A 22,420-nucleotide genomic window follows, 5' to 3' on the forward strand; every position below is an offset into this window, starting at 1 on the left:
AGGAATTTACCCCACGGGGCTTTGGACAGCAAAGGTATAAAAGTGTAACAAATGTAATATAATAAACATGGTTTATTTATGGTTGTCAATAACATACATTTTAAATGCAATAACAATTAAAAGAAAACCCTTTACGGATCTGGTGATACAATACATATTCCACAATATTGGACAAATGTATACAACATTCTTATGCTGTGTGATGTGCGTTCCCCGACGTTTCGACCTCTAAGTGGTCTCTTCAGGGGGATGGTTGATTCTACAAAAATATACATAACATAAATTTGCGATCAAAAAGTATAATATAAATCACATAAATTGACCCAAGAATAAGGTTTACCGTTAACGAATGAAGTGGGTTTTGTAATGACCAGAGTGCAGAGCCGTTAGAAAATCCGAAGGGAGCGCCACCCACAACCCCATGGGGAGAGAGAAACCAAAACAGACCCCAGGGGGTTGCAAGGAGCCGCACAGTGGACGCCCTCCGAGGATCAGGGGAGCCGGTGCTGCAGAGTGCCCCCAATGGGTTAGCCCTGTGTAATTAAGAGAATTAGAAATATTAAATCATGCATATTGTGCTAAATGTAGGATTATCTGTGGGTAAGGCATGTATATAAAAAAGAGGGACTGGCAGCAGGTTTGTAATCTTATCTGAGAAAAAAAAAAAAAAAACATTTTTTCTTTTTTTCCTTTATTGAATTAGATCTACTCATTGATGACCGAAGGGGTAACTATCAATGAATAATGGTCAGGAATTGATGTGTATATTAAGGTACTTAATATAAAAATAGTATAAGAGTGCTCCATTGGCAGACAAAAGTGATTAAGAGACTTTATTAGTCTGGTAAAGAGTGCGTGTCCATGGGTGGGGATGTGTGAGACACATTACAATGTGTATGTTATGTGGACCATCAAGAATATGATACATATGGTGATAGTAAAAATGTGGAAATATGAAAAAATAAATAAAAATAAACAAGAAAACAAAAAGAAGGGGGAGTGAAAGTTGAAAAATCAACATAGGAGTGTACTAATAAAAGGGTGCTGTTACCTGATAAGGGATTAAATGGATATGAGTAGGTAAATTGTGGGCTTGTAGAGCTTGTTGTTGAGTATTCAGATCTAGGCTGCAGACAGTGCAGGGAAGACCCAGGCTTCCAATGTTGGAGGAGATAAAAGGAATGAACTGCTGTCCTGCTCACTGCCTGGAATCACTTGACTCACAGGCAGACTATCTTTTTTATGCCAGTGGGCGTGGCCATGAGTGGGGGCTAAACACATGCTGGCTCCAGGCTTCCCATAGATCACGGAGATGACGTAAGGGCCGCTACACGAGCGGCCCTGGTGCGGCTCCCTCGGCGCTCCGGAAGGTCGGGGGACCCCGACCACTGTCGTCACCCCGTCGCAAGCTGCATGACGTCGTGGCGAGCCGCGCACGCCGGCGCCTCATGCGCGCGCAGCCCGCCACGGCCATACGGGGATGATCGCAGAGCGCCGCCGGCAAGGCAAAGCTCAGTGGGCGGTCGAGAACCCCCGGCCGCACCTGAGCAGAAAAAGGGGGGGTTTGGAATGTGGAACACTCCACCGCCCCCCACCACCTTGCCGGGAACCCCCATGGGACCGCGGAAACCCCCCCCCCACCCGGGGGCACAGAGGGGCCTCCCCGGATGGACCGGCTACAATAAAAACTGGTTGCAAACATGGCAATAATGCACATGATGGTGTAGAACGGTGTCATAAAATGCATGTGAACTATACATCAAAATAATTTACATGAGCTGTGTGCCAATTCCATATCATGAAAACCCATGCGTGTGTGATCCCAGCAGATACCCTGTGGGTGTCTGAGCAGAAATGCAATTCAGAAGTACGTGGTAGATGCTTACTGATGCGTGGGGAGAAGAGAGAAGAAAGGAATCATTCACTCTAGTCCCACAAATAATGGGTGTCTTATCTATGGTGAGAAACACCCATAAGTAATCCTTGAATAAATGTCAAGGTGCAAGTGGGGATGCATGGGTTTAATGACAGGGCGGAAAAAACGCACAGCTCAAGTCAAGTCTCAATGTGTCAAGGGGAACGGGTGTTTATCCACCCAAAAAAATGTTTTTTTTGCTGAGAAAGACACATAAGCGAAGAGACAAGAATGCTGCGAACCCCAAGATTGAATCGTGTAGAAAAAGGAATTTACCCCACGGGGCTTTGGACAGCAAAGGTATAAAAGTGTAACAAATGTAATATAATAAAGCATGGTTTATTTAATGGTTGTCAATAACATACATTTTTAAAACATTTTTTTGGGTGGATAAACACCCGTTCCCCTTGACACATTGAGACTTGACTTGAGCTGTGCGTTTTTTCCGCCCTGTCATTAAACCCATGCATCCCCACTTGCACCTTGACATTTATTCAAGGATTACTTATGGTGTTTTCCACCATAGATAAGACACCCATTATTTGTGGGACTAGAGTGAATGATTCCTTTCTTCTCTCTTCTCCCCACGCATCAGTAAGCATCTACCACGTACTTCTGAATTGCATTTCTGCTCAGACACCCACAGGGGTATCTGCTGGGGATCACACACGCATGGGTTTTCATGATATGGAATTGGCACACAGCTCATGTAAATTATTTTGATGTATAGTTCACATGCATTTTATGACACCGTTCTACACCATCATGTGCATTATTGCCATGTTTGCAACCAGTTTTTATTGTAGCCGGTCATCCGGGGAGGCCCCTCTGTGCCCCCGGGTGGGGGGGGGGTTTCCGCGGTCCCATGGGGGTTCCCGGCAAGGTGGTGGGGGGCGGTGGAGTGTTCCACATTCCAAACCCCCCCCCTTTTTCTGCTCAGGTGCGGCCGGGGGTTCTCGACCGCCCACTGAGCTTTGCCTTGCCGGCGGCGTTCTGCGATCATCCCCGTATGGCCGTGGCGGGCTGCGCGCGCATGAGGCGCCGGCGTGCGCGGCTCGCCACGACGTCATGCAGCTTGCGACGGGGGTGACGACAGTGGTCGGGGTCCCCCGACCTTCCGGAGCGCCGAGGGAGCCGCACCAGGGCCGCTCGTGTAGCGGCCCTTACGTCATCTCCGTGATCTATGGGGAAGCCTGGAGCCAGCATGTGTTTAGCCCCCACTCATGGCCACGCCCACTGGCATAAAAAAGATAGTCTGCCTGTGAGTCAAGTCTTGATTCCAGGCAGCTGAGCATGGACAGCAGTTCATTCCTTTTATCTCCTCCAACATTGGAAGCCTGGGTCTTCCCTGCACTGTCTGCAGCCTAGATCTGAATACTCAACAACAAGCTCTACAAGCCCACAATTTACCTACTCATATCCATTTAATCCCTTATCAGGTAACAGCACCCTTTTATTAGTACACTCCTATGTTGATTTTTCAACTTTCACTCCCCCCTTCTTTTTGTTTTCTTGTTTATTTATTTATTTATTTTTTCATATATTTCCAACATTTTTACTATCACCATATGTATCCACATATTCCTTGATGGTCCACATAACATACACATTGTAATGTGTCTCACACATCCCCACCCATGGACACGCACTCTTTACCAGACTAATAAAGTCTCTTAATCACTTTTGTCTGCCAATGGAGCACTCTTATACTATTTTTATATTAAGTACCTTAATATACACATCAATTCCTGACCATTATTCATTGACTAGTTACCCCTTCGGGTCATCAATGAGTAGATCTAATTCAATAAAGATGAAAAAAAAGAAAAAATGTTTTTTTTTTTTTTTCTCAGATAAGATTACAAACCTGCTGCCAGTCCCTCTTTTTTATATACATGCCTTACCCACAGATAATCCTACATTTTAGCACAATATGCTATGATTTAATATTTCTAATTCTCTTAAATTACACAGGGCTAACCCATTGGGGGCACTCTGCAGGCACCGGCTCCCCTGATCTTCGGAGGGCGTCCACTGTGCGGCTCCTTGCAACCCCCCTGGGGTCTGTTTTGGTTTCCCTCTCTCCCCCATGGGGTTGTAGGTGGCGCTCCCTTCGGATTTTCTAACGGCTCTGCACATCTCTGGGCCATTACAAAACCCACTTCATTCGTTAACGGTAAACCTTATTCTTGAGTCAATCAACGTGATTTATATTTATACTCTTTTGATCGCAAATTTATGTTATGTATATTTTTGTAGAATCAACCATCCCCCTGAAGAGACCACTTAGAGGTCGAAACGCGTCGGGGAACGCACATCACACAGCATAAAGCAATGTTGTATACATTTGTCCAATATTGTGGAATATGTACTTGTATCCACCAGATCCGTAAAGGGTTTTTCTTTTAATTGTTCTTGCATTTAAAATGTATGTTATTGACAACCATTAAATAAACCAAGTCTTTTTTATATTACATTTGTTACACTTTTATACCTTTGCTGTCCAAAGCCCGTGGGGTAAATTCCTTTTTTCTACACGATTCAATCTTGGGGTTCGCAGCATTCTTGTCTCTTCGCTTATGTGTCTTTCCTCAGCCATGCAGAATGAGGGGAAGCAAGGAATGCATACCCCCCCCCCCATTACACACTTCCATTAAAGTGATACTAAAGGTTCGGCAGCGCTGCCCATTGATTTCAATGGGCAGGGGCTCTTTAGAAGCGTTGTATTCCCCGTCACCGCTCCTAAAGCGCTGCAAAGAATTTGCTTGCAGGACTTTTTTTGACGCCCTGCCAGCACAGCGCCCCCGTGTGGGAGCACTCGGGCTTTCACATTGGGATTGCAGTCTTGGGAGTCTTTTTCAGGCGCTATTTTTGGCACCACATTGCCTCCGTGTGAAAGGGGTCTATTGCCTGCGTACACACGATCAGAATTTCGATGGAAAATGTCAGGCGGAATTTTTTCATTGGATATTCCGACCGTGGCCCCATCGGACTTTTTCCATCGGGAATTCCGATGGGGTTAGAAAGAAACGTTGCTCTCTTTTTATTCTGACTGAAAAAATTCCGGAATCGGAAATTATGTTCGTCTGTATGAATCCAACGGAGAAAAAACCCACGCATGCTCAGAATCAAGTCGACGCATGCTCGGAAGCATTGAACTTAATTTTTCTTGGCTCGTCGTACGTTGTTGTACGTCACCCGCGTTTTTTGACGGTCGAATTGGTGTGTGTGCAAGACAGCTTGAATGACAATCCGCGGAAAAACCCATCAGAGTTTATTCGACGGAAACTCCGATCGTGTGTACAGGGCATAAGACTTTCATTGGGGTGTATTCATTTTTGCAACATGGTCTTGAATGAATTTGTTAGGAAAAATACATTTTTTGTGTGTGCAAATGAACAAATCTTGGTTGCAGGGGCGGACTGACAACTCATGGGGCCCCGGGGAATTATGGGGCCCCCCAAGGCAATAGGAGATTATGGGGCCCCCAGGCAATAGGAGATTAATGGGGCCCCCCGGGTAATAGGAGATTATGGGGCCCCAGGCAATAGGAGATTATGGGGGCCCCATGCAATAGGAGAATATGGGGCCCCCAGGCAATAGGAGATTATGGGGCCCCCAGGCAATAGGAGAATATGGGGCCCCCCCGGGCAATAGGAGATTATTGGGCCCCAGGCAATAGGAGCTTATGGGGCCCCCCGGGCAATATGAGATTATGGGGCCCTCTGTGCAATAGGAGATTATGGGGCCCCCTAAGCAAATAGGAGATTAATGGGGGGCCCCAGGCAATAGAGATATATGGGGCCCCCCCGGGCAAATAGGAGATTATGGGGCCCCCAGGCAATAGGAGATTATGCGGCCGCCCTGGGCAATAGGAGATTATGGGGCCCCCAAGCAATAGGAGATTATGGGGCCCCCCGGGCAATAGGAGATTATGGGGCCCCCGGGCAATAGGAGATTATGGGGTCCCCAGGCAATAGGAGAATATGGGGCCCCCAGGCAATAGGAGATTATTGGGGCCCCCTGGCATAGGAGATTATGGGGCCCCCTGGGCAATAGGAGATTATGGGGCCCCCTGGGCAATAGGAGATTATGGGCCCCCCCGGGCAATAGGAGATATGGGGCCTCCAGGCAATAGGAGATTATGGGGTCCCCAGGCAATTAGGAGAATATGGGGCCCCCCAGGCAATAGGAGATTATGGGGCCCCCTGGGCAATAGTTTATGGGGCCACACAGTATACACACACATACAATATACATACACAGTATACACACACACATACAGTATACATACACAGTATACACACACAGTATACATACAGTATGCATACACAGTATACACACACATATACATACACAGTATACACACACACACACACACACACATACAGTATATATACACACACATACAGTATACACACACAGTATACACACACACATACAGTATACATACACAGTATACACACACACACACACACACACATATACAGTATACATACACAGTATATACACACAGTATACACACACATACAGTATACATACACAAGTATATAACACCACACACACACACACACACACCTACAGTATATATACACACACATACAGTATACATACACAGTATACACACACACACACACATACAGTATACATACACAGTATACACACACCTACAGTATACATACACAGTATACACACACACCTACAGTATACATACACAGTATACACACACACATACACAGTATACACACACACCTACAATATACATACACACACATACACATACAGTATACATACACAGTATATACACACACACATACAGTATACATACACAGTATACACACATGCATGCACACACAATATACACACACAGAATACACACACACACACACTGAAAAGGTACTGGAGAGGCGGGCAGCTATAATCTTGGGATCTTTAAAAAAAAATATTTGTACATACTGTCCCTGGTTTTACTGAGGCTGGCAACCCTGATGGGGCCCCCTCGTGGTATGGGGCCCTGAATGGTCAGTCTGCCCCTGCTTTGTTGCAATCAATGGGCCCCGCATTTGTGGGAGGATTTTGTAGTATAGTGTCACATAGAAAATGTTGATTCTGAAAGGAAAGGAAGGTTTTCTGACAAATCTGTTGGGGTGTACTTATTTATGCTGAGCACTGTATATAGTTATCAATTCATCCCGCCTTCAATATATTTTTCCCTGACAGGTCTCACTGACGCCTTCAATATCGACGACAAGAAACCGCGGATAATCCCCGGCTCCAAGGACGCCTTTTTCGGATACACAATACGGCAGCATCAGGTCGCTGGCAAAAAAATGGTAAGTCTCACCATTTCAGAGAATTCGTGGAATGTCTTAAAAAATCTCTCCATACTGCAATATTGGGCTAAAAACATTGGGATCAGTCCGATTTTTTTTTTAGTTCACAGAGAGACCTAAAAAGAAAAAAGAAGTAATAAAAAAAATAAGGAAGAACGAGGCAAAAAGCCGACCTCTACCCTCAGCCATCCGATAATGTAAGCAAGCGGCTTTCCGAAATGTTATAAGCAACAATGTGTCATCCGGGGAAACCAAACCTTCAATAACTTCCTGTGAGTGTCAGTCAACCACTTTCCGACCAGCGCACAACGACATACGTTGGCAGAATGGCACGGCTGGGCATATGCACATGGGTACAGCCCCTTTAAGACGCGGCATTGTGGGCGCACGCGCCCGCCGCGATCTCCGTCACTCGATTGGTGCCGGGAGTCCCGCCATCGTCTCACAGAGAGGAAGAACGGGGAGATGCTGATGTATACAAGGCACTTCCTCGTTCTGCCTAGTGACAGGACACTGATCGCTGCTCCCTGAGTCAGGATTTAACCACTAGTCACCCGGCGGCCAACTATATATGGCCGCAAGGTGGCTCTAATCTGTCCATATACGGCCTCCGGCCGAGCGCCCACCGCGTCACACAAGTGCAGATGCGCGTGCCTGGCGATGTCCGCCGGGCACCCGCGATCTGCAGTCACAGAGCCAGGGACGTGGATCTCTGTGTGTAAACACAGAGATCCACGTCCTGTTAGGGAGAGGAAACCGATGCTGTGTCCCTTGTACATAGGGACACAGCATCGGTCACCTCCCCCAGTCAGTCCCCTCCCCCCACAGTAATAATCACTCCCAGGGTACACATTTTACCCCTTCCTCGCCCCCTAGTGTTAACCCCTTCCTGCCAGTCACATTTATACATATATATTATACGTATAAGGGACTCTCATGGGAACTCTGATGTAAGGGGGGGGAATTCTGATGGGAACTCTGATGTAAGGGGGGAGACTCTGATGGGAACTCAGATGTAAGGGTGTGAACTCTGATGGGAACTCTGATGTAAGGGGGGACTCTGATGGGAACTCTGATGTAAGGGGAGACTCTGATGTAAGGGGGGACTCTGATGGGAACTCTGATGTAAGGGGAGACTCTGATGGGAACTCTGATGTAAGGGGAGACTCTGATGGGAACTCTGATGTAAGGGGAGACTCTGATGTAAGGGGGGACTCTGATGGGAACTCTGATGTAAGGGGAGACTCTGATGGGAACTCTGATGTAAGGGGAGACTCTGATGGGAACTCTGATGTAAGGGGAGACTCTGATGGCAACTCGGATGTAAGACTCAGATGGGGATTTTTTTATGTGGCCCTCATACTGAAAAGTTTGGAGACCCCCCGGCTGGAGTAGCACAGGGTTTTATGTTGCAGGTGACAATACAATGATGATTTCAGGTCGTTGGACTTGTGGAAAGGTTTTTGGTTTAATGATAATGTTGCAAAATGTAATCTGTAAACAGTATCCAGTATAGGAGGACGACTCTATAAAGAAACATTGTATTGTATTCAGTGATGTGGCCGTAGGATTTGATCACAGATAACACACAAAGCAATATCTCTCTGTATATAATAGACGCCAGCGGTTGCTTATACGAGACGCGGCGGGAATGCTTCCAATCGGCCTCCATTTCTTCCAGGAGGGAAGATGTCAGATGTGGTCACATCTCCTCTACCCGTCACAGAGACTTAAATGTGGATTATGATTGTTTGAAAGGAAAGGCCACGAGTCAGTATAATGATGTCATCACACACACAGCACATGTTGTAATATTACATCATTAACTCTGCGCTGTCTGGATAACGCCCCCCGCCGCCCCCTTCTCCACTACGCCGGCAGGGCTCAAGTCCTGTGGGAACGTGTGGGAACGGAGTTCCTGCACTTTTTTCACAGCAGGAACTCAGTTCCCTTTGCAGGACTAGAGCAGCCGAGCCGCCCGAGCCAAACCTTCTCTAAGCGGCGATGCCCAGCTCGAGCCACTGTCAGGCGAACCTTATCCCGAGTTATCGCGGGATTTGGAAACAACTTGCTTCTTTCTAAATCGCGCGATAACTCGCGGCAGACCTCCGCAATGTCTCCTGGGAACAATGACAAAAGCTCCCAGGAGACATTGCGGCATCGAGGAAGTGACGGGACACTACCCGATGAATCCATATACAGGAAGCGGCCAGTAACATAAAGGATTACTAAGGTACAGAGGATCGGAAAAAAAAAAACATGCGTATTAGTAATTATGCATATGAGCGTATAATTTTTTTTTTGTGGGGGAGTGGATCTTAGGTGGGAGTTCCCACACTTTTTTCCCCAGGACTTGACTCCTGTACGCCGGCCAATGTGATTTGGGATGTAGTCTGCTCCCGTATATGGTCACACCTTCCTTGAGATGGGAATGAGGAACACCCACCGCGTTTCTCCGAAAATAAGACCGGGGTCTTACATTAATTTTGTCTGGAAAGAACACACTAGGGCTTATTTTCAGGGGATGTCTTATTTATTCACGGTACAGTGGGGATCAGAAGTTTTTTGCACCCCAGGTAAAAATTTGTATTAATGTGCATAACGAAGCCAGGGAAAGATGGAAAAATCTCCAAAAGGCATCAAATTACAGATTAGACATTCTTATAATATGTCAAAAAAAGTTAGATTTTATTTCCATCATTTACACTTTCAAAATGACAGAAAACAAAAAAATGCGGTCTGCAAAAGTTTGGGCACCCTGCAGAATTTCTAGCATGCACTGCCCCCTTTGCAAAGCTGAGAGCTGCCAGTGTCATGGATTGTTCTCAATCATCGTCTGGGAAGACCAGGTGATGTCAATCTCAAAGGTTTTAAATGCCCAGACTCATCTGACCCTCCCCTAACAATCAGCACCATGGCTTCTTCTAAGCAGTTGTCTAGAAAACTGAAAGTGAAAATAGTTGTCGCTCACAAAGCTGGAGAAGCTATAAGAAGATAGCAAAGCGTTTTCAGATGTCAATATCCTCTGTTCCTCGGAATGTAATTAAGAAATGGCAGTCATCAGGAACAGTGGAAGTTAAAGCAAGATCTGGAAGACCAAGAAAAATATCAGACAGAACAGCTCGCAGGATTGTGAGAAAGGCAATTCAAAACCCACGTTTGACGGCACCATCCCTCCAGAAAGATCTGGCAGACACTGGAGTTGTGGTACACTATTCCACTATAAAGAGATACTTGTACAAATATGGGGCCAGATTCAGGAACGTTTTACGCCGACGTATCTAGTTGGGTATGGGATTGTACTGTGTTTTTTATTTTGTTTGTTTATTTTTTGTGGTTGAACTGGATGGACTTGTGTCTTTTTTCAACCTGACTAACTATGTAACTATTGATACTCCGCGTAAGTTAAAAGATGTGCCATCGTATCTATGCACGGTATTCTTAAAACAAGTTCCGCCTGAATTTTGGCTTAATACGACCGACGTAAGTCTCTACGCCGTCGTATCTTAGGTGCATATTTACGCTGGCCGCTTCCGTTGATTTACGCATCAAATATGCAAATGAGCAAGATACGCTGATTCGCAAACGTACTTTTGCCCGGCACATTACTATACGCTGTTTACGTAAGGTGTACGACCGGCGTAACTTTACCCCTCATAAAGCAGGGGTAAGTCATGTTAACGTATGGACGTCGGAACGACCGTCGAAATTTACATGGTGTTTACGTAAGTCGTACGTGAATAGGGCTGTGCGTAAGTTACGTTTACGTCGTAGGCAGTGTTCGACGTATCTTAGGCATTCTAGCCAACGTGATTTTGAGCATGCGCACTGGGATACGTCCACGGACGACGCATGCGCCGTTTGTTCGGCCCCTAATTTGCATGGGGTCGCGGCTCATTGTAATACAACACGCCCACTGCCTTGATAATTTGAATTAGGCAGGCTTACGCCGGCCTATTTACGCTACGCCGCCGTAACTTAGGGCGCAAGTTCTTTCTGAATGCAGTACTCGCCTCTCTAAGTTACGGCGGCGTAGCGTATATGAGATGCGCTACGCCCGCCTAAAAATACGCCAGTCTTTCTGAATCTGGCCCCTGGTCTTCATGGAAGAGTCATCAGAAGAAAACCTCTTCTACGTCCTCACCACAAAAATCAGCGCTTGAACTTTGCAAATGAACATATAGACAAGCCTGATGCATTTTGGAAACAAGTTCTGTGGACCGATGAGGTTAAAATAGAACTTTTTGGCCGGAATGAGAAAAGGTACGTTTGGAGAAGAAAGGGCACAGAATTTAATGAAAAGAACCTCTGTCCAACTGTGAAGCATGGGGGTGGATCAATCATGCTTTGGGGTTGTAATGCAGCCAGTGGCACAGGGAACATTTCACGAGTAGAAGGAAAAATGGATTCAATCAAATTTCAGCAAATTTTGGATGGTAATTTGATGCCATCTGTGAAAAAGCTGAAGTTAAAGAGAGGATGGCTTCTACAAATGGATAATGATCCTAAACACACCTCGCGCGCAGGGCTGTCTTAATGAGAGGGCACTACCCAGGGGCCCCAGCTGCATGGGGGGGGAGGCCCTGCACTTTGCCCAAAGCAGCTGGTCCTTGAGCCCACACTGCCCCGAAAATGGGGGCCCCATGATGGCACTGAGAGCGATGGATACACGGGGAGGCAGTCTGCCTCCTACCTACTTGATGTCTGTTTACCTGCACTGTTATCATTGTAGGGGCCCCAGAGCATTACTTTGCCCAGGGGCCCATGATGCTATTAAGACGACCCTGCGGGCACGCATCGGTGAAAAAAAACTGTGCCTGCCGCGTCACGTGGGTGCCGATGCGCGTGCCTGGTGGCCGCAATGTCCGGCAGGTACCCACGATCGGCAGTTACAGAGCCAGGGACGTGGAGCTCTGTGTATAAAAAAACAGAGATCCACATCCTGGCAGGGAGAGGAGACCGATGGTGTGTCCCTTGTACATAGGGACACCGATCGGTCACCTCCCCCAGTCAGTCCCCTCTTCTCACAGTAAGAATCACTCCCTAGGTAACACATTTAACCCCTTGATCGTCCCCTAGTGTTAACCCCCTTCCCTACCAGTGACATTTATACAGTAATCAGTGCATTTTTATAGCACTGGTCGTTGTATAAATGACAACGGTCCCAAAATATGTGTCCGCCGCAATTTCACAGTCACGATAAAAATTGCAGATCGCCGCCATTACTAGTAAAAAAAATTATAATAAAAATGTCATAAAACTATCCCCTATTTTGTAGACGCTGTAACTTTTGCGCAAACCAATCAATATTGGCGTCTACACTTATTGCGATTTTTGTGATACCAAAAATACATATTGGCCTCAACTGAGGATTTTTTTTTTAAATAGCAAAAAGTAAAAAATATTGTGTTTTTTTTTTTTTTTAAAACTTGTCACTGTTCTTTTGTTTATAGCGCAGGAAATAAAAACCGCAGAAGTGATCAAATACCACCAAAAGAAAGCTCTATTTGTGGGGAAAAAAAATTATAAATTGCATTTGGTACAGCGTTGCATGACCGTGCAATTGAAATTGTAACAGCGCAAAAAAAAAAATGATTAGTTAAACACACAAGTGTTTTTTTTTTTAACCACCACTATTCCTATACTGGCTTTTGAAATTTCTCAACCAGTGTTCCTCCAGTTGTTCCCTGTGCTGTGACTGAATGACCCCCCCCCCCCCATCTAATGGTGCCTGGAGAGTTCTTAGGCCAGCACCACTTGGCAGACCTAGCAGCAGGACACCTGTCATCTTTTTAGTTGGCTGTAAGGAGGGCATTCTTCCCACTGGCCACCCATGTAGGGGGAGGGGGTGGGCATTTTCCACCTAACAAATGAGTTTCTGCAGGGGCTCCCTGAGATCTGCAAATTATTTCAAGGGTTCCCCTTTGTAAAAAGACTGTTCTAAGGTAGAGCTAGAACGTGCATTTTCATCACAGCATAGAGAAAAAGTAGTGGTGACCCATAAATGTTTGCTGGCTAAAGTATAAACCGCATTAGATGCTATGGAGCCATGAACCTTAGCTCCAGTGGCGGCTGGTGCTCCAATTTTTTTTTGGGGGGGCGCAAGGAAACGCTGCCACTGTGCCCATCAAACGCAGCCACTGTTCCATTAAACACAGCCACTTTGCCCATCAAACGCAGCCGCTGTGCCCATCAAATGCAGTCGCTGTGCCCATCAAACGCAGCCACTGTGCCCATCAAACGCAGCCACTGTGCCCACCAAACGCAGCCACTTTACCCATTAAACATTGCCACTTTGCCCATTAAACGTTACCACTGTGCCCATCAAATGCAGCCACTGTGCCCATCAAATGCAGCCACTGTGCCCATCAAACGCAGCCACTGTGCCCATTAAACATTGCCACTGTGCCCATCAAATGCAGCCACTGTGCCCATCAAACGCAGCCACTGTGCCCATCAAACGCAGCCACTGTGCCCATCAAACGCAGCCACTGTGCCCATCAAACGCAGCCACTGTGCCCATCAAACGCAGTCACTTTGCCCATCAAACGCAGCCACTTTGCCCATTAAACGTTGCCACTGTGCCCATCAAATGCAGCCACTGTGCCCATCAAACGCAGTCACTTTTCCCATCAAAAGCAGTCACTTTGCCCATCAAACGCAGCAACTTTGCCCATTAAAAGTTGCCACTGTGCCTCAAATGCTGCCACTTTGCCCATCAAATGCAACCACTTTGCCCATCAAACGCAGCTACTTTGCCCATTAAACGTTGCCACTGTGCCCATCAAATGCTGCCACTGTGCCACAAATGCTGCCACTGTGCCCGAAAGGTTGCCACTGTGCCCCAAGTGTTGCCACTTTGCCCATCAAACGCTGCCACTGTACCCCAAATGTTGCCACTGTGCCTGAAATGTTACCACTGTGCCTCAAGGGTTGCCACTGTGCCCCCAGTCTGCCTGGCACTTACCTTGTCTCTAGTGGGCAGTGGGTGACGGCGGCAGGCGGCGAGCAGTGTCCGTGTCCTCCATTTCTTCCCCCACCCCGATGTCTTCTCCCGCCCACTCCTCCTCTCGTCCTCTGCTATGATTGAACGCCTGATAGGCGTCCAATCATAGCGCCTGTCGTTTCAGCCAATCAGGTGACAGGTAACACAGACCCGGCACATGATTGGCTGAAAGGGGGGTTCAATGTTAGCAAAGCGAATTCCTTAGTTTTGCTAACATACAGCTGAGTGAGAAGCGAACGCACAGAGTTGCGCCCGCTTCTCACATTTTTGGGCGCCTATTGGAGCCGACGGCTCTAATCAGGTGCTTCCAAAAAAACACCCCAAGCGCTGTAATTCAGGTGCCCGGTGCCTGAAAAGGGGCCGGACACCCGAATAGGGGGTGTCAGCAGCCACCATAGATAGTCATGCAATGCATGAGTCTATGGGGATTAAAATGATGCAGGAGAGAAGGGGGGGTGGCGCTTCTGCGCCCTTTATGGACGCACCGCCGCTGCTTAGCTCCACCTTTCCTTTCCTACAGCTTCTACCCATGGCAATTCCTACAATACGGTGACACTAGTGCTGTAGAATAGGAATGTAGTAGGGGGGTCGGAGTCATGTAGAAGGGTTAAATCCATTAGGACAAGAGAAACAAAGAAAGAGTTCTCCATATGTTTGCATTTTTGTGGTGTGTTTGTATCTCATTTGGGATCTGTAGGAATCTCCAGAGCTGGCCGGGATTTATCTGGAGGAATTGGGTGGAGGAGGAGCCATGATTGCCAAGACAGAGAACAAGAGAACGTGGCCCACATTAGTTTTAGGAAAAGCCACTGCGGAATGTGATGAGTTATCCGGAGTCCAAAACTGCACAGTGGCTTCCCAGGATATGAACTGTCTGGATTTCATTCAGCTTATCCCATTGTGGATTTACACTTCCAAGAATGTTACCAGCCCTGCATGTTGTGATTTATTGTTCCATAAGCCTAGGCAGTACAGATCAGCAATTCCCAACCCTTATATCGTGAAGGAACCCTTGAAACAACTTTCCAGTCTCAGAATTCTCCTTACATTGGTGATCAGTGAGAAGAATGTTCCTTACATTGGTGATCAGTGAGAAGAATGTTCCTTACATTGGTGATCAGTGGGAAGAATGTTCCTTACATTGGTGATCAGTGAGAAGAATGTCCCTTACATTGGTGATCAGTGGGAAGAATGTCCCTTACATTGGTGATCAGTGAGAAGAATGTCCCTTACATTGGTGATCAGTGAGAAGAATGTCCCTTACATTGGTGATCAGTGAGAAGAATGTCCCTTACATTGGTGATCAGTGAGAAGAATGTTCCTTACATTGGTGATCAGTGAGAAGAATGTTCCTTACATTGGTGATCAGTGGGAAGAATGTCCCTTACATTGGTGATCAGTGAGAAGAATGTTCCTTACATTGGTGATCAGTGAGAAGAATGTTTCTTACATTGGTGATCAGTGAGAAGAATGTCCCTTACATTGGTGATCAGTGAGAAGAATGTTCCTTACATTGGTGATCAGTGAGAAGAATGTTCCTTACATTGGTGATCAGTGAGAAGAATGTCCCTTACATTGGTGATCAGTGGGAAGAATGTTCCTTACATTGGTGATCAGTGAGAAGAATGTCCCTTACATTGGTGATCAGTGGGAAGAATGCCCCTTACATTGGTGATCAGTGGGAAGAATGTCCCTTACATTGGTGATCAGTGAGAAGAATGTCCCTTACATTGGTGATCAGTGAGAAGAATGTTCCTTACATTGGTGATCAGTGGGAAGAATGTCCCTTACATTGGTGATCAGTGAGAAGAATGTTCCTTACATTGGTGATCAGTGAGAAGAATGTCCCTTACATTGGTGATCAGTGGGCAGAATGTCCCTTACATTTGTAGTCAATGGGAAAAATATCAATTGAAATCTAATAGCTCAACGCATTTCGCGACTCCTGCCACTCTTCTATCTCACCAATTACCCACCCATCTCCCTGGCTGCATGCTTCATATAAAGTCCCAAACCTTCCCCATATTTTTCAGCTATTCCATTTGAGTTCATGCAGTGAAAGAGCAGGGCCACAGAGGGCCACACTCCCCTGGAGGCAGAAAAACTATGCAATTAAGGGGAACCCCGCCCATGTCCATTCCCTAGAAGTCATGAAATGTGAGAGGAACTTCATTCTTTCCCTGCCCACCACACTACTCTACTGCCCATTATCTGCCAGGGTGGCCACATTTCCAAAGTGCCATTCAGGGACAACCCCCCTCTCTCACCTTCCCCCAAAAAAAGATGAGGGGGGGGGGGGGGGGGGGGGGAAATGTAGTCTCGGGGTTGATGGGGAATTTGGCGGTGGGTTATTTGTCAGGGGAATGTGCCACTTGCCACCAGATGCAGTGCCGCTTGCCACCCATAGCCTGCCACCAGATGCAGTGCCGCTTGCCACCCATAGCCTGCCACCAGATGCAGTGCCGCTGTCACTCCCTCTGCATGAGCCGCGTGAGTAGAAGGAAAGGAGTGGAGTCACTATCTGGAGAGTGAAGATCACACCAGTCCCTGCTGCTTAATGCTGGATGCCGGAGAAGGAGGAGGCGCCGAGGTGGGTGGGGACAGCAGTGCTGCACTAGGCGCAGGCCTTGCTCCCGGCCTCACTGTCTGAGAGTTAATTGTCACTGGTTGCAAGATGCAAGGCAGAGCCGGCCCTAGCAGGGGGTGGCTGTGTCCTCTATTTCATTCCGGGCCACTGTATTGTCCAAGAATGAATGTGCCCAGGACCCGGGACAGACATGTAACTTGCGGGACAGTCCCGGGCAATCCAGGACATGTGGGCACCCTATTATATGCTATGCTGGGTACTTACATTGCCCAGTGAATCCAGCATTGTCCTGCAGCAATCTGCTCTTCAGATGTCAGAGCCTCAGCCCCCCTATTTTAGTCGTCTTCAGCCAGCTGCCCCCCCTGGGTTCAGGTAGTATGGGCTCCAATAACACATGCAGCTCTGCTCCCCCTGCCGCTCTAAACAAGGGCTTCAGTGACCTCCTGAGATATGTTATCAAAGGGGCTGCTGGAGCATGACGCTTCATTCTTGCCTAGGCCAGGCTAAGCCACCTGTGTCCCATGCCTCATTGTGTCCCATGCCTCATTGTGTCCCATGCCTCATTGTGTCCCATGCCTCACTGTGTCCCATGCCTCACTGTGTCCCATGCCTCACTGTGTCCCATGCTTCACTGTGTCCCATGCCTCACTGTTACCCATGCCTCACTGTGCCCATTCCTCACTGTGTCCATGACTAGACTGACGTTTAAAGCGGTGGTTCACCCTAAAAAGTTTCTACCATCAAATCCAGCATAGTAGCGTGAGCTACAGTATGCCTTTATTTTTATTTTTTGCGCCGTACTCACAGTTTACTCCCGTAGTGAAGTTTCAGACTCCCCACGGGGAATGGGTGTTCCTATGCAGAGGGAAGATGATTGACGGCCGGCTATGGTGCGTCACGCTTCCCGAAAATAGCGGAAATAGGACTTGGCTCTTCACGGCGCCTGCGCAGTCAGCTCCGATGTCTGTGCGCAGGCACCGTATAGCGCCGAGTCCTACTCTGGCTATTTTCGGGAAGCGTGACGCGCCATAGCCGGCCGTCAATCATCTTCCCTCTGCATAGGAACACCCATAGGAACGCGGGGAGTCTGAAACTTCACTACGGCAGTAAACTGTGAGTACGGCGCCAAAAAATAAAATAAAGGCGTACTGTAGATCGCGCTAGTATGCTTGATGGCATGCTAGAAAAAAAATGTCCGGCTTTGAAAAATCGGTGCTCCCCAGCCGTAGGTTCCCCAGACAACAAACTTTGTGCACTAGTAGAGGAAAAGTGGGGCTACATGTGTGCCAAGTCCCGGGTCCAGGGGACCTACAACCGGCCGGGACCAGGTCCCCAAATCACCGGAGAAATTACGATTTAAAATGGGAGTCTATGGAAGGGGTGCCCGGCTTTGAAAAATTGGTGCTCCCCAGCCATAGGTCCCCTAGACTTTGCACACTTATAGAGGAAAAATGGGGCTACATGTGTGCCAAGTTCCGGGTCCCGGGGACCTACAACCGGCCGGGACCAGGTCTGCAAATACACCAGATAAATTACCATTTAACATGGGAGTCTATGGAAGGGGTGCCTGGCTTTGGAAAATCGGTGCTCCCCAGACAACAAACTTTGTACACATGTAGAGAAAGAGTGGGTCTACATGTATGCCAAGGTTTGGGGACCCGGCCGGTACCGGGTCCCCAAAATCCGGGAGAATAGGCGCAAAAAAGTGACTCAGGTATAAGCCAAGGGGGGCATTTTCAGCACCAAAAAAATGTGCTGAAGAACTCGGCTAATACTCGAGTATATACGGTAATGCTGTTCCAAGATTCCGCGGTGAATGGTCACATGATCAAACACATATGCAGCTGGTCATGTGACAACAGGATCTTGGAACGGTGATTTTTTTGCACCCAGGGGGCTTTTATTACTTTCAGAATAGATTTTGCATTGGGGACAAATGTTATTTTTGATTACTGCGCTCTTCTTGTACAGGTGCTACAGAACTATATTCAGATTTTATTGGCTACGACTGGAAGATCTTCCATATTAAATAGTAGAACCGATGCAGCGAGTAAGACTTCCATCAGCCAATAGTAAATCTATGGAGGGTTGAAAACATTTTTTAAGCAGGAAGCCGAATGCTCCAGAAAATTACTAAGAAGTGATAAATTGGGCGGGTCGCCTCTCCGGGGATAGAATGCTATCAGGAATGCTGATGTAATAAGACCAGAGTCCGATCTCTGAAGACTTAGCCCAAGGACTGGAATCTCTGACCCCTGGCTCCCCTCTGGTTGGGTCTAAAGCTGATTTCATGGGAAGACATTCTGTCTGAAATTGCTAGTTGCCTGGCTGTTCTGCTGACCCACTGAGTCAGTGACTTTGAATACATAGGCAGATTCAGAAAGTCAAATAATTTAGTGGGAACGTGGGGGAACGCAGTTCCGGCACTTCCAGAACTGAAACTATGTAATGGCAAGGTGTTCTGGGGTGTGCCGGAGGCAGTGGCGTAGCGTGGGGGGCAGGGGGGACGTGGCCCCGGGCGCGACATTTAGGGGGGCGCGAAATTTCATGCCAGTAGTGTCACTACTGACTGCCTTCTCCTAATTTTCATTTCCGTGTCCCTCAATCTCCGGCCGCCATGTTTAGTGTCTGGCACCCTGCGATTGGGCGTATGGGGGTCATGTGCGGCATGGGGCTCGCCTGTCTGTTATCATGGTTGCTCTTGAAGTCCCGCCTCCACACATGACCCCTATACGCCCAATCACAGTGTGCCGGGAAACACTGAACATGGCGGCGGGACTCGGGAGACAAGCATTGCAAAGTGTGAGCTGCCGGGGCTTCTCCTCTGCCTGTCCCTCTGGTGCGGCGCTGTGTGTACAGCGGGCAGAGGGGTGGGGCTCGGTGGAGATGGGAATCATGGGAGCATGGAGGTGCAGCGGCTGTTAGCTGACCTCTGGCTCTCGCCCGGCAGGGATGCCATGGAGCGGGTGGATGGCGCTGGCCTGGCCCCAGTGGGGACACCGACCATGGAGCGAGCCTGGCAAGGAAGCTGCGTGGAGGGGGGTCTGTGTGAGTAGTGCAGGTGGGTCAGTGTATGTGTCAGGAAGGGGGGTCAGTGCAGGTGTCAGTAAGGGGGGGTCAGTGTAGGTGTCAGTAAGGGGGGTCAGTGTAGGTGTCAGTCAGGTCAGTGTAGGTGTCAGGAAGGTCAGTGTAGGTGTCAGGTCAGTGTAAGTGTCAGGTCAGTGTAATAGTCAATGTAGGTGTCAGGTCAGTGTAGGTGTCAGTTAGGTCAGTGTAGGTGTCAGTTAGGTCAGTGTAGGTGTCAGGTCAGTGTAATAGACAATGTAGGTGTCAGGTCAGTGTAGGTGTCAGTTAGGTCAGTGTAGGTGTCAGTTAGGTCAGTGTAGGTGTCAGGTCAGTGTAGGTGTCAGGTCAGTGTAGGTGTCAGGTCAGTGTAGGTGTCAGTTAGGTCAGTGTAGGTGTCAGGTCAGTGTAGGTGTCAGGTCAGTGTAGGTGTCAGGTCAGTGTAGGTGTCAGGTCAGTGTAGGTGTCAGGTCAGTGTAGGTGTTAGTTAGGTCAGTGTAGGTGTCAGTTAGGTCAGTGTAGGTGTCAGTTAGGTCAGTGTAGGTGTCAGTTAGGTCAGTGTAGGTGTCAGTTAGGTCAGTGTAGGTGTCAGTTAGGTCAGTGTAGGTGTCAGTTAGGTCAGTGTAGGTGTCAATTAGGTCAGTGTAGGTGTCAATTAGGTCAGTGTAGGTGTCAGTTAGGTCAGTGTAGGTGTCAGTTAGGTCAGTGTAGGTGTCAGTTAGGTCAGTGTAGGTGTCAGTTAGGTCAGTGTAGGTGTCAGTTAGGTCAGTGTAGGTGTCAGTTAGGTCAGTGTAGGTGTCAGTTAGGTCAGTGTAGGTGTCAGTTAGGTCAGTGTAGGTGTCAGTTAGGTCAGTGTAGGTGTCAGTTCGGTCAGTGTAGGTGTCAGTTTGGTAATGTGTGCTGTAACCTCCAGCAACCAGTCAGTAAGTGGCAATGACATGCTGTAACCTCTGGCAACCAATCGCAATCACTGCCTGATCTGATACAGTAAACTGATTTTGAGTCTAGCGGATATTTGTTGTATGTCTCAGAGCGGGGGGAGGGGGGGTGGACAGTGGCAAGAAAGTGTTTGCCCACCCAGGTTCCAATCAATATCAACCATTTAAGGGCTGCTACAGGGCAGCACCTCTGTTCCGGATCACGTGTATATATATATATACCTGATCCAGCTCTTCCGTGTAGGGGGCACGCATGTGCAACCCCGGTGGCTTTCTCCCACTGTGACGGGGCATATTTCTCTTATCGTCCATGGACGGACACAGCTCCTTAAATCTTGACAAGTGGGTTATGTTCCCTGTTTACAGGAGAGGACTAGGCAGAAACATGTTAAATAGTTAAATACATGTTACATTAACAGAGTTGAACAGCCCCTCCCAGGGGGCGGTCCCTCCAGACATAACCCTCCTCACTGCAGCTTGCAGCCTCAGTTTCGTTCTGCCTAGCAAAGGAGAAGGACGTATGGCTCCCTTTGGGCCCAGCGCCCTGAGGAGAAATTTTATTTTATTTTACTTTACTTTTTCTTGAAGAATCTTCTTTCAACTGTCGGCTGAGAGACAGGCTGGATAATATAGATCCTTGTAGTCTACTCAGTCCGACCAGCAAGCGTGGGCACACCTTTGCAAAGAGGCTTGGTCTGCCACGCCATACCTCATGACTCCTGAGGTGGCCGGTGAGCTTTGCTCCGAGGTCCACATATGACTGAGCTGTGGTGTTGTCTCACTCACAGTGGACCGGGCCGACAGCTACCTCCATTGCGGTTGTAGGTCTGTCAGGAATGCGTCAGCGAGTCCTCGCTTGGACGGGTAAGTACAGTCCCTCCTGCTTCGGTGGGTTGGTACAGCTGGGCATTCCTGGGGTTCGGGGGTCCCTTCCCCTTACTTCCCTGCTCCTTTCCCTTGCTGCATTGCTAACATTGCCGCTGTCAGGGGGGAGGGGGGGGCCTTCCTGAGGGGACTGTTATCTGGCCTGTGTTTTTCTTTTTTGTATTGGGCTTTCCTGTGAGGTAAAAAGCCCTGTGATGAGCACAGATGTTTATGATTATACTTCAGCAGACGCTGACTGATTGGTGACACCTGTAATGGTTTTGCTTTTTATGCTGTATCTGTGTCTTATCCTTAAATAAAACAGCCCTATGAGGCTTTTCCTGTTTAAACACAGGTCCCTGCAAAAGTTACCTCACGGTTCTTTTCCTCACAGGCAGCGCTGTGCAGTCTCCTCCTGAGGGAGTCCCCTGGTTACACCTGGTCAGCGCAGCAAGTGGGTGAGAGGCCCTGAATAGGGCTCTAGGAGCTTTTGTCTATTTGTATGGACAGGTGTGCATATTATAATACACACTATATGTAAATATTGGAGTCAGTATCTGGGTCCTTCCCCACATGCTGGTGGTGGCAGCAGGTGTTGGCACCTGTGATTCCCACAGAGTTTTTATTGTTAGTCCTGGACACAGTTTGTGCCAGGGTGGGGGTGGACTGCGGGCGGGCGGTAAAAGAGTGCCCCCTTCCCCCGTTATCCCCTGG

At 48.0% G+C, this 22,420-nt stretch overlaps 1 protein-coding gene across 11 annotated transcripts in view; it reads left to right on the forward strand.

The window, feature by feature from the left end:
- Positions 1 to 22,420, forward strand: part of ITGA11 (integrin subunit alpha 11) — a 303,932-nt gene that overhangs the window by 65,014 nt on the left and 216,498 nt on the right. The window contains exon 1 of one of the 11 annotated variants that reach the window (XR_005747823.1): positions 7,113 to 7,248. The exons of the other annotated variants lie outside the window; for them this stretch is intronic. The gene's annotated coding sequence lies outside the window, so the exon portion shown is untranslated. Of the gene's footprint in view, positions 1 to 7,112; positions 7,249 to 22,420 lie in introns of those variants that run through there. 11 annotated transcript variants of the gene reach the window in all.

The sequence above is a fragment of the Rana temporaria genome, chromosome 3 (genome assembly GCF_905171775.1).
Source record: "Rana temporaria chromosome 3, aRanTem1.1, whole genome shotgun sequence".
Lineage (NCBI taxonomy): Eukaryota > Metazoa > Chordata > Amphibia > Anura > Ranidae > Rana > Rana temporaria.